The sequence below is a fragment of the Ranitomeya imitator genome, chromosome 3, assembly GCF_032444005.1.
Source record: "Ranitomeya imitator isolate aRanImi1 chromosome 3, aRanImi1.pri, whole genome shotgun sequence".
Lineage (NCBI taxonomy): Eukaryota > Metazoa > Chordata > Amphibia > Anura > Dendrobatidae > Ranitomeya > Ranitomeya imitator.
The window spans coordinates 743,644,648-743,658,501 of NC_091284.1; the positions used below are offsets into that span (position 1 = coordinate 743,644,648).

General features: G+C 44.3%; 1 protein-coding gene across 2 annotated transcripts in view; it reads left to right on the forward strand.

Annotated features, from left to right (window-relative positions):
- The first annotated feature begins 5,989 nt into the window (after window positions 1–5,989).
- Window positions 5,990–13,854, forward strand: part of LOC138671042 (phosphatidylinositol 3,4,5-trisphosphate 3-phosphatase TPTE2-like) — an 80,303-nt gene continuing 72,438 nt past the window's right edge. Inside the window, exon 1 of one of the 2 annotated variants that reach the window (XM_069758908.1) lies at window positions 5,990–6,142. The gene's annotated coding sequence lies outside the window, so the exon portion shown is untranslated. Of the gene's footprint in view, window positions 6,344–13,854 lie in introns of both variants that reach the window. The other variant, XM_069758909.1, reaches the window with a different exon arrangement.

The following is a 13,854-nucleotide window of genomic DNA, read 5'->3' on the forward strand; positions in this document are numbered from 1 at the left end:
ACACAGTGATCGAAACCGCACAGAAAAATCATGACGATTTAGATGATTTGCATGTATATTAGGATTCTATCATTGCAGGGACTATAATTCCTGTTAATCTTTAACAAAGGGCCATTTACTTCACCTAGGACAGAATACCGGAACATTTATATCCATCTCTTGTTGGATGCATCATGCGTGTAAGCCACAGCTTTTAACCAAACCATGGGATAACTCTTTTAAATTGTAGCTGGAGAGGTGGAACCACTGTGCCATGGTCCAAGGAGAGCCTGGAGTGGCATGACTTGGTGAACACCAGACTCTTCGTTAGAGTCCCTGATGATGGGGTTAGACTTAACTCCAGATGACACTAAGTACTACACCAGGATGGACTTTGGACGCACGGCATCTGACCCCCAAGGGACGGAAAGCTCTTACCGCCAAGAAAGGCTCAGTTTGCACGGGCAGGCACGGCAGGAACACAGGAATGGCAGGTGCTGGTGGGCTAGGCTGGTAGATGAGCTGGCACTGGCAGGTGCAGGCAGGTACAGCTGATATACAGGTGGGCACAGGCAGGTGCGGCTGGTATACAGGTGGGCACAGGGAGGTGCAGGCTAGCATGGCTGGTATACAGACTGTCACTGGCAGGTGCTGGCAGGTATGGCTGGTATACAGGTGGGCACAAGCAGGTGTTGGCAGGTACAGATGGTATACAGATGGACACAGACAAGTACGGCTGGTATACAGGTGGGCACAGGCAGGTGCAGGCAAGCACAGCTAGTATACAAGTGGGCACAGGCAGGTGCAGGCAAGCACAACTGGTATTCAGATGGGCACAGGCAGATGCAGGTACGACTGGTATACAGATTGGCACAGACAGGTGCGATGAAAGGCAGAAGCAGGAACGAGCAGAGCAAGCATATACAGGCAGGTACTAGCAGGGCTGCCGCTAGGAATTTCAGGGTCCCATACTGGCAAAATTTTCAGGCCCCCTTGAGACTCCGACCAGGCTTCACCCCAGCTCCTCCTCAACTCCTCGAACCTTCCACAGTAGTCCCACTGCCCACTCTTGGAGAAAAACTCCACTTCTGCACCTAGTCCTCACCAATCACACATTAACAGTTCCCATTGAATACCAGATCTCATGCATAAACATCAGCTTTTGTTTTAGCAAAAAGATATTTTAAGTTGCCTACTCTAATCTAACCTATTACACATTTCTTAATATAATCTATACTCTTTTTAGGTACATTTTTATTAATTTTTCTTTAAGGGAATGAGTCACATACATTTTTTTTAAATAACCATTAATACCACATACAAGGGACAAATACTGTCACACCAAGCCAGATCACATATTACCACCACATAGTGACTATATACTACCATATACAAGGAACAAACACCGCCACCTCGTGACTAGACCACATATTACCACCATATATTACCACCACATAGTGACCGAATAATACCTCATACAAGGCACAAATACCGCCACACCATGACCAGATCAAATATTACCACCACATAGTGACCGAATAATACCTCATACAAGGCACAAATATTATTAATATTATTATTATTTATTATTATAGCACCATATATTCCATGGCGCTTTACATGTGAGGAGGGGTATACATAATAAAAACAGGTACAATAATCTTGAACAATACAAGTCACAACTGGTACAGGAGGAGAGAAGACACTGCCCGCGAGGGCTCACAATCTACAAGGGATGGGTGAGGATACAGTAGGTAAGGATAGAGCTGGTCGTGCAGTGGTTTGGTCGATCACCATGACCAGACCACATATTACCACCACATAGTAACTGAATAATAGTGCATACAAGGAGCAAATACCATCACACCATGACCAGACCAGATATTACCACCACATAGTGACCAATACTACAATACTAATCATTAATTTAAAAAAAAACACAATACTAAGTGCCATTATACACAAGAGCTTTGCAGATACAGTCAGTGTACAGGTAATACAAAGATAACCAGTGACATTATACACAGGAGCTCTGTATATGTTGTCAGTGAACAGGTAATACAGTGATCACCAGTGACATTATACACAGGAGATCTGTATATAGTGTGCAATGTACAGGTAATACAGTGATCACCAATGACTTTACACACAGGAGCTCTGTATATTGTGTCAGTGCACAGATAATACAGTGATCATCACTGACATACACGGAGCTTTGTACATACTATATACAGTGTATAGTGTCAGTGTATAGGTAACCCACTGACTCACCAGTGACATCTCTAGCTGAAGTCCTTCATCTTTGCCTTTCTTTTTCATCCAGCGCAGCCTGCCACTTCTTCCAGCCAGGACTCGTCTCTGCAAAGTTACCTAGAGCCCGGCTTCGAGAGCACATTCACCACTTTTTCCCTTTTTTTACAGAACACAGCTGAATACAGACATACAGACATGCACCCGCAATTAATACATAATTAATATGCAACTCACCATTCCAAATATAAATTGTAATCCACCACTGTGCCCCCACCAACTATAAATATCCACCTTTTCTGCCTAATAAATATATAAATTAATTGGCCCTTGTACATCTGAATTCATTCCCCCAATTCAATACCAGTCACTGCATCCTCAACATCTTCCACTCTGAATCTTCCCCAATTTATGTTATTTACATGCCCCTTCATATCTTCTCTCTCTCCCACCCACATCCTCCTCCACCCTCAATTTATGATTATTTTCTGCCCCACCCCTAATCATAATAATAATCTTTAATTATATAGTGCCAACATATTCTGCAGCGTTTTACAATTCAACAGTCCATATAAAACAGTCATAACAAAGCTTCCGGTAATACAATAATTAATTCAAAGATTTTGATGACCCTGCCCGTAAGAGCTTATAATCTACAATGTATCATGTGTTGTCCCCCACTCTCAATTAATCATTTACTGTCCCCATCCCCCAGTCTCAATACATCATCATTTAAGGTACCGTCACATTTAGCGACGCTGCAGCTATCTAGACAACGATCCCGATCGCTGCAGCGTCGCTGTGTGGTCGCTGGAGAGCTGTCACACAGACAGCTCTCCAGCGACCAACTATGCGAAGTCCCCTGGTAACCAGGGTAAACATCGGGTAGGGATGTTTACCCTGGTTACCAGCGTAAACGTAAAAAAAACCCAAACACTACATACTTACATTCCGGTGTCTGTCCCCAGCGCTGTGCTTCTCTGCACTGTGTAAGCGCCGGCCGGAAAGCAGAGCACAGCGGTGACGTCTCACAGTCAGTGCAGAGAAGCACAGCGCCGGGGGACAGACACCGCAATGTAAGTATGTAGTGTTTGGGTTTTTTTTACGTTTACACTGGTAACCAGGGTAAACATCGGGTTACTAAGCGCGGCCCTGCGCTTAGTAACCCGATGTTTACCCTGGTTACCAGTGAAGACATCGCTGAATCGGCGTCACACACGCCGATTCAGCGATGTCTGCGGGAGTCCAGAGACAAAATAAAGTTCTGGACTTTCTGCTCCGACCAATGATGGCACAGCAGGATCCTGATCGCTGCTGCCTGTCAAACTCAACGATATCACTAGCCAGGACGCTGCAACTTCACGGATCGCTAGCAATATCGTTCAGTGTGAAGGTACCTTTACTCTCCCCACCTTCAAAATTAATCATCATTTGCTCTCCCCACCCCCCACCTTCCATTCATCATTTGCTTTCCTCACCCTCCTCTTTCAATTCAATTGCTTTCCCCTGTACTCCACCCTCAATTCATAATTTGCAGTCCCCCTTCCCCACTCACTTCATCATTTGCAGTCACCCTTCCCTCATTCACTTCATCATTTGCGTCCCCCACTCACTTCATCATTTGCTGTCAGCCTCCCCCAACTAGATCAACATTTTTCATACTTACCTCACAGACAATCCCCTGCAGGTGCAGCTCTGCTTCTAATGTCCTCGTACATGCCACTGCATACGCGATTACGTCTCAAGTATACGCCATCACCTGATCAGAAGTCCAGAAGGCGGAGGGAGCTGGATCTGGATCTGCGTGGCCGTTCATGTTAGATGGCCGTGGAGCTCCGGGAAAAGCTCCCAGTGCCAAGGTGTGATCCACAGCGCACAGCACACAGCACTTTATTGCCAGATGTGGCCTGGTGAGCAGAAGCTTAAGAGGGGGGCCTGGATTGGCTCCTGGCCCCCCTCTGTACTTCTGCTCACAGAGCCCCATACAGCAGTAATGGCAGTAATGCCCTTATGGCGGCCCTGGGAACTAGTATGTGCTGGTGGTTACGCATAGACAGAGGACCTGAGAACTAGCAAGCATGCAGACTAACTGACTAAATACTTTGCTCAGGCACCTCCCATCAGGTGGAGGAGCCTTAAATAATAAGTGTCTCCCAGCAATTGGCTGAGGACACTTCAGGACAGCACGAGCTGTCCATTTAAGAGGGCGGAAGCGCACATGCCCTAAGCACAGTGCCCGGGGATCTCTGAGCCAAGCGCAGACCCCACTCAGTAGAAGTAGGAGAAGGAGCAGAGAGTGCTGGAGGTTAGCCACGGTGGTAAGTCGGTGTCTGTGCCAGGGGACTGAGAATGCGTACATTGACGCCAACAGTACATGAATGAACAAAATAAATATGAGTCTCCCAATGGGGAAAGTCCCTCTCAGCTCCACCTCTTGCTTTCTTTAATATTGCCAATCACCAGCTATGACTTTTGCCCCATTATGATTCTTAGACTCGTTCACAACATTATTTTTCTAATTATAACTGTCAAGTGGTCCATGGATTTTTTTTATCATCCGTTTGTCAGTTTTTACAATCCTTGTTAAATCCAATTTTCTTGTTTGAAAAAAATTCTTATCTTCTGCTACCCATTCAATTGCAAAATATGGATAGCACATACCTGCCATCCATATTTGATCAGTTTATTTTCATGGGGCTATTGAGTTGCATTGATAAATTTGCTCTGCAACACGGATCAAATTAGAACATATCTCCATTTTTTCTTAAGGACAATCGGTCCACTAAAAAAGATCACTTGAAAATGCAATTTTATTGTAATAGCTTTGTGATTTATCTGCACAAATAATGGATAGCGCACATACGCACCAAAACCTTTTTTTTCTTTTAAAAGAGCCCTTATACATAGTATATACATAGCATATAAGTATTGTAAATAGATTTCTAGTATATAGTTTGTACTTTTATAATTGTGCCCTAGTTATGCTTTGTGTATTGCATTGAATCCAAGTAAAATGTCTCCACTCTAGGACGTGTAAATTTGGTGTTTGGGTTTCAGTCGATTTGCATGACTTATAGAACAAGTCTTTTTAAGTAACTTTTATAGCCGCAATAACACTGCATTGTTTCCGTGTAATAAAATGAAAAGAAATGGAAACTAATTCAATGAGGTGTGATACCTGACGTAATGATAGAAGCTCAGGATGTGGGATAATACTGTATGCAATGTCTTCCACATATAGGGATCTGGGTCACATATCACATGAGCCCCCTGATTCGTGTTTGGTGAATTTACAGTTATGTATTTCAGTGTATATAGCATCATAGCTTATTGGGGAACCTGTGAGCCCGATGGGGACCATCACAGTGCCAGTTGTGGGTCTAAACAGTCGAGTCTTGGTTTTTATTTTTAACTTCCTTACACAATGGTTTTAAGATCCCGGGCAAAATTGGTTGCATCTCTAAAAAGGGTTAACATCTGGCAAATTGCTGGAAAATCTATTGCCCAATCCTGGGAATAATCATCAAAATGATCACATGACATAAGTTCCTAAAGCTTCCTTCTCTTGGATCATGTTATAATAGCAGTAAAGAGGGTTAAAGTTCATGCCAGAAGGGATAATAATGTTAGCAGTCCCAGTGTAGTTATAGTGTTACAGAAATAATGTCAGGGACAAGGATGGCTGGAGAAAGTACGCCAGGCAGAGTCAGCAGGAGTCATCAGAGGAAGTGGAAAGTGCTGGGTCTGCACTCCCAGAAGAGGGAAGGGGGGCAGAGGAAGAGGAGAGAGCAGGAAAGAGGAGGAAGACACGAGTGCAACATCCCGAAAGTCACTCACTGGGATGGAAAACAAGGGTGAGAAGGGGTGAAGAAGAGAAAGTATTGAGGAGAAGAGGCAGAAGCGGTGTACAGAGGTGAGCAGAAACTTGTGCCAATGTTTTTGTTTCTTTCGCATACTCTCCCTCCCCTTCTCAGTCCCTAAGACCTTCCTGCCTAATCAAGTTCATTCAAGAAATGTGAGGAGGTGACATGGATCTGAAGTCATCTAGGTGCAGCCTACCTGCAGTGTCAGTCTACTGATGAGCTGTGTACAGACGGAGGCGCTGGCAGCAGAGGTAAGGCTACAATATACCCATCATACAAGATATATTACAGCTATCACCACTCACAGCCAATGTTCCGAGGTCCCGGCCATAGACGGGATGAGATATTTTCAGGTTTGATCCCAGTGACCATCTACAAATGATAACAATTTTTTGGAGGTTGCATGGCTACACACCTAATGTGGCTCCACATCACCACTATGTAAGTTTGCCTCCCATACTCTTCTATCTGATGTATATGTTAACCATTAGCAAATTTGTGAGATATTGTGTAGCACCATATGTGTGTGTGTGTGTGTGTGTGTGTGTGTGTGTGTGTGTGCGCGTTTACGCATGGTGAAGACATGTACAGTATAAATGCCAATCAAGTTCTATATACTGTATATGCCCAACAGATGACGCTTGTACATACAGAGGAGGTGTACAGATATGTACAACTTCCTAAAGTACACATATCACATATAGAATCTGACAGGTATATACAGTGGCATGTAAAAGTTTGGGCACCCCTGGTCAAAAATTACGTTTTAGCGAACAGTTGAGCAAGTTGAAGATGAAATGATCTCTAAAAGGCCTAAAGTTAAAGATGACACATTTACTTAGTATTTAAGCAAAAAATATATACATTTTTAATTTTTTTACATTTTAAAAATTACTAACAGGAAAATGGACCAATTGAAATGTTTTTCTATCTACTGGCTAACATGGTACCAAGATATATTTCTTTCCTGGGCACCCTTGGAGAGTTGTGTGCTCCGATAACTTTAACCAAGGTTTCAGACCTTAATTAGCATGTTAGAGTTATGGCTTGTTCACTATCACCATTAGGAAAGGCTACATGATACAAATTTCCCAGTTTTATAAAAATTCAGCCTCCTCTAACTTTCTACCAAAAAACAGCAGCCATGGCTTCTACAGGAAAGATATATATCTTGGTACCGTGTTAGCCAGTAGATAGAAAAATATTTAGAATTGAGTGTCCTCAGTGGTTGATACCTTTTAATGGCTAACTGAAATGATGGTAATAAATTGCAAGCTTTCGAGACTACACAGGTCTCTTCATCAGGCAAAGACTAAAATAAATTCTGAAGAATTACATATTTATGCACAACATAGCACAGAAAAAAAACCCAAAAACAAAACCATGTATAAGACAGGTGACATGAAGCAGAATTACCATGAGTGATAAACAGTTATGTCCATAAATATTGGGCCAATTCTTAGATAAGGATCGTTTTATTGTCCTCTGATTAGGGTCTCTGTTGTGATGACCCCTCATAGTGTGAGGGGCAAGTTCCTTAGTTGATGTAAAAAGACATAAATCCGTGCGACACATTCATTCCTGCATTAAGACTGTCAAAGGTCGCCATCAGTTTATATTCCCATACTCTTCTGTCTCTCTGAGATTTGAAGCTACCTTTTAACACAAGTAGTTTCATGTCCATAATGTTATGATTTGGGAGACAAAAATGTATTGCCACAGGTAGATCCATTCTTTTTTCTCTTATTGTGTGGCAGTGAGAATTCATCCTTGTCCTCAGTTTTTGCCCTGTCTCCCCCACATACAGACCCCCAGTTGAACATTTAGTACAAATAATTAGGTACATCACATTAGAAGTGATGCAGCTGAAAGTACATGGTATCTTGTAGTCCTGATGTGAATTGGGGATCTTTATCTTGTCCGTGGTCATTATAAATGGACAGGTTTTATATTTTTTTCTGGTTGCAAGGAAAGGTACCTGCAGCTGTTGGAGAGGACAGGGAGCTCTTGACAATGATGCTTCTTAGATTTGGGGGCTGCCTAAAACACAGTAGTGGGGGGGGGGGGGGGGGTCAGAGGACAATAAAACAATCCTTATCTAAGAACTGGCCCAATATTTATGGACATAACTGTTTATCACTCATGGTAATTCTGCTTCATGTCACCTGTCTCATCCATGTTTTTTTTTTTTTTCCCTGTACTATGTTGTGCATAAATATGTGATTCTTCAGAATTTCTTTTAGTCTTTGCCTGATGAAGAGACCTGTGTAGTCTCGAAAGCTTGCAATTTGTTACCATCTTTTCAGTTAGCCATTAAAAGGTATTGTGACGCCCAGGAGACCTGGGTACCCAGCACCGGACCAATGGGGTCTGTCTCTTGAGGGGGATGTCACGGGTGGCTTGACCCGGTGCTGTGGCCTCAGGCAATGCACAGTGTAAGGGGTATCATGAGGGAACAGGCACTTACTTGATCAGCAGCAGGTTCTCCCAGCGGTGATGATCCTGATCCTGGATAGATGGCTATTGTCTAAATGAAAGACTGAGGCACTGAAACGTTTAACCAGTTTACTTCAACATAAAGGGATTTACAATCCAGTCCTGTCACCGGAGTCTGTATGGGAACTCTGAGTTACTTTGACCCTGCCGGGGTCTTCGCCTCTTATTGTACGCAGTTTCTGTGTGGCCCTGCTGCTATATGTGAACTGGCTGCCGGCCCAATCTGTCCCCTCCGGGTCCTAGTTCGACGGGCAACCCGAGTCCTTTTATCGGCTTACCCCCTCCGGGAGTACCGCTGAACTCTGTGTCTGTTGCTGCGTCCGGCCCTAGTGAAGCTGATATCACCTCACGTTTTTCCGGTTGCTGTATTATATATAATGAATACAGCCGCGGATCTGGTATCCGTCTTTGCGCCTGTTCTGGGTAGTGATTAATGCTACCCGGTTCTCACAATGTCCTTTTTCTCTGTCCCTCTTCTCCTCAGGCCGGTGATTTGGGCCTGGAAACCGTCATAGGGCTGTTAGAAATTCAGCTGTATGACCTCTCACTTTCAACTCCTTAGCCCAACTGCCAGTTCTTTACTCAGACCAGAATGGATCAAGGGGAGTCTCTGGAGCTCCCCCTTCTGGCCGGAGGTGGTAGTGCAGTCTTGCTATTTTAGTATTTGTATTTAGTGTCAGTAACTATTTTTGTGGCAAATACCCCTAGGGGTGCCACAGTATCAACCACTGAGGACTCTCAATTCTAAATATTTGGCTTCTTCTAAGCAGCTGACTAGCACTCTGAAAATGGTGAGGCCAACAAAGCAGGAGAAGGCTAAAAGAAGCAAAATATTTTCAAATTGCAATTTACTCATTTCTAAATGTAATTAAGCAATGACAGTTAACAGGAACAGTGGAGGTCAAGATAAGCTCTGAAAGACCAAGCAAAATTTCAGTGAGAGCTGCTCGCAGAATTGCTAGACAGGCAACTCAGAACCCCCGCTTGACTGCAAAAGACATTCAGAAAGATTTAGTAGACTCTGGAGTTGTGGTACATTGTTCTACTGTTCAGAGACACCTGTACAAATATGGCTTTCATGGAAGAGTCATCAGTAGAAGATCTCTCCTGGGTCCTCACCATAAAATTCAGCCTCAGAGTTAAGAACATCTAAACAAGTCTGATGCATTTTGGAAACAAGTCCCATGGACTGATGAGGTTACAAAATAACTCTTTGGCCACAATGATCAAAGGTATGTGAGGAGAAAAAGGGCACAGAATTTAAGGCAAAGAACATCTTGACAACCATTAAGCATGGAGGTGGATCAATCATGATTTAGGGTTGTATTGAAGCCAATGGCACTGGGAACATGTCACAGGTAGAGGTAAGAATGGATACAATGAAATTTCAACAAATTCTTGATGCAAGCATAACACCATCTGTAAAAAAAAGCTGAAGTTAAGGAGAGGATGGCTTCTACAAATAGGTAATGATCCTAAACACACGTCAAAATCCACAATAGACTACCTCAAAAGGCGCAAGCTAAAGATTTTACAATGGACCTCACAGTCCCCTGATTTGAAGAACTTAATTGAAAATCTGTGGCTGGACCTCAAAATAGCATCGCAGTTAATCACACAGAACTGGAAGAATTTTCCAAGAAAGAAAGGATGAAAATCCTTCCAACAAGAATAGAAAGACTCTTGGCTGACTACAAAAAAGCCTTTACAAATTGTGATACTTTCTAAAGGGGTTGCTACTAGTTACTAACCATGCAGGATGTCCAAACTTTTGCATCTGCCCATTTTCCTTTTTGTAATTTTTAAAATGTAAACAATGGGGCGTGGCTATGTAGCCGGAGAAGAAGGACGCACTGAGTGAGAGCTCCATAAATCCTGATTCCATCCTGCCACATATATCTAATCCCCGCAAACAGAACCGACAGGGGCTGAGACCCCACACTTAGAGGAACCTTGTGAGCCCTCCGGACGGCTGCCGTAGTGATCTGAGGCGGCGGGAGCTGCAGGGACAGAGAGGCCGGGAGGACCCACGTGCAGTGGCGGCCATCTTCGGTGCGCGCGCTCCAGGACACAGAACGCGGCGCCGTCTCCTGCTGAAGCCGGGCTCTCTTCTCGTCGGGGCGAACGGAGGCAGGATCGCAGCGGTGAGAGCGGTGCTTGTGCACGGAGGTTGGGAGACCTGAGGGGGACAGCGGTGCCCACGGGAGTGACGGACGTTAGCATAGCACGCTCCCTAACAGCAAAGGGAGCAGTGCCTCATATACCTGCGGTGCTGCTTGGAAGGAGAACACGCAAATAAGGAACTGGGGGGGTGGTGCGGTGTGTGCCCTGAAATATTGGGCCCTGTGCCTCCCCTGTCATACAGCCGCTTCGTTTAGCAGCACCATAAAACTGGGAATTAACCCCTTTCCTGCTGACCTCCCTGTGCGCGGACTGAGAGCCCGTTCGGTTCTATAGAGCCTGTGTGAGCATCTGAACAACCACCCTGCGACCCTCATTATTACTGTCTGTCAGCCCTGTGGCCCCCTTTGACGTACAGTATAACATTATACAGGACCTGAAGCTAGAGCTTGGTTTATCTGCAATCACAACCAGGATTACTTTGTGGAGTTTCTCTGCTTGCCCACCATGCAACACTCTAAGGGAGCAGGGGCGGCTGATAAACTGAGGAAATTTGCCAGAGATGATTCCTCGGACAATGTGCGCACTCTCAGAAATAATCCTGCACCTACCCAGCGTAAGAGCCGTCCTTCTGATAGCAACGAGGAGGGAGAACAAGACGAGCTGACTCTTAAACAAGCATCCGAGCAGTTAATGCAGGCTATCTCCCTCACTAGATCATCTCTTACGGAAAAAATAGAGGATGTACATACTGAGGTGGGTCGTTTGCGACATGACATGCAGGCTATGAGGGGGCGTATTTCGGAGGTAGAAACAAGAGTGTCACATATAGAAGATACTATTACTCCCATGGAAGCTAAACTGACAAAAGCTGCTGGTTCCGTAAACGCATGGAAACAAAAGGCGGATGATTTGGAAAACAGACTGCGTCGCAATAATATTCGAATTATTGGTCTCCCGGAGAGATCGGAGGGTCAGCAGCCTGAGCAATTCCTGGAAGATTGGCTTAAGTCCACTCTGGGAGATGGATTCTCCTCAACATTCTCAGTGGAAAGAGCCCATAGGGTCCCAACGAGGCCTCTGCCCCCTGGGACTCCACCTCGACCATTTCTGGCACGCCTCCTTAATTGCAGAGACAGAGATGCTATTCTTCGCTTGGCAAGGCAGAAGGGCCCCATTAAACTCAACAATTCCATCATATCGATTTTTCCGGATTTCTCCATGGAGCTCCAGAAACAGCGGGCACGATTTATGGAAGTCAAAAAGCTACTTCGAGACAAGAATATAATTTATTCCATGCTCTATCCAGCCCGGCTCCGCATTGTCCATGATGGATCCTCTTCATTTTTTACAGACCCAGCAGAAGTGGCCGAATGGTTGCGGTCTCACGGAGGGTCCAAAGCCCAAAAAAGCTCCTAATTTGGGTTCTTTATCAAATGGCAATATAAATAGAGCTCTTTGCATAGGTGCGAAAGAAGTCAACAATACCGGACACTGAATTCAGTGAGGGTATCCCCGTTTCTATTTGACTGTGGGAGTATGGAAGCATGCTCCTCTATTGTTCAAGTTATGTTGGGTTTGAGTTTATGCACTAGTTCTGACTGTTTGATGTATATGGTTGCCGCCAATATTGATTTTTTTTATTTTTTGCTCTGTGAGGTGTCTCTGGATCACGCCCGTATAATATTGTTGACATATATTATTTTTCTCTTTTTATATAAATATGGGATCTGAAATTATATATATGACCTGGAACATACGGGGTATTAAGACTCCTCGGAAGAAAGTTAAAGTATTTTCACAGATCAAAAAACACAATCCTCATGTCGTGGCATTGATGGAGACACACCTGACTAGGGATACGGTTCGATGTATACAAAAGCCATGGGTACAGTGGTCGCTCCATGCATTCCATACTAGCTACTCAAGAGGGGTCTCCTTATTGATACACAGGGGGGTTAGGTGGGAGGCGAGGGAGGCACGGCGGGATCCGGAAGGCCGCTTTGTTTTTGTACATGCAGTTCTCAATTCATGTGAATATGTGATACTTTGTGTTTATAATCCTCCCCCTGCTAGTATGTCGGTTCTCCGCATGGCATTAGGTTTCTCCTTAAAATATCCAGATGCCAATGTTATCTGTATGGGTGACTTCAACCTAGTAATGGACCATTCTAGGGACAGAGTGAGGTTGGATAACACAGTATCCGGGGAGTCTTTGCCTCAATCGCCCTCCCAGCTGGCGCTATTTATGGATGGCAGCGGTTGGTTGGACTTGTGGAGAATGAGTCATCCAGAGGATAGAGGGTATACCTGCCACTCATCCACTAAACAATCTTTATCTCGTATAGATTATATATTTGGATCTAGTGGCGTGGCACTGCAGGTGGATACTATTGAACATGGTAACAGGGGGATCTCGGACCACAGTCCAGTAATTCTTAAACTTAAACATGGTCAATCCAATAACAATAGATCCTGGAAATTAAACCCTTTTTGGTTGAAATTGATAGATTCAAGTGACAGGACAGTCGAACAATTAAATAGTTTTATTTTAGCACATCCAGAACCCCAGAATCTTGGTTTATTTTGGGACACCCTGAAGGCATATTTAAGGGGATGCTTGTCCTCTACAATCTCTTACATTAAAAGGGTGACGGCGGGGGAGGATGACGAGATGGAGCAACGATTAAAGGATTCAGAGGCTACATATATAGCAAACCAGACCAGCAGTAACAGGGCTGAGTGGCTCACCTCCCAGAGATTATATGCCCAACATATAGACGTTAAATCGAAACGTAAATTATTCTTTACTCGCCAGTCCTATTTTGAGCTGGGGAACCAGGCCAGTACGCTCTTGGCTTTCTTAGTGCGCCAACACAATACATCCAACACAATATTACAAATCCGTATGCCTGATGGTACAATAGTGTCCTCTACTGATGAGGTACTTCAAGGTTTTCACGATTATTATAATTTGTTATATAAATCTGGTAGCGGTTTTGATACTAATGAATGTTTGGATTATTTATCGGAGATAACGTTTCCCTCGTTGAGCCCATCCCAACAGGCCTTTATGGATGCGGAGTTTACTTTGGAGGAAGTGGAGCAGGCTATGGCGGACATGGCTACAGGGAAGGCCCCAGGT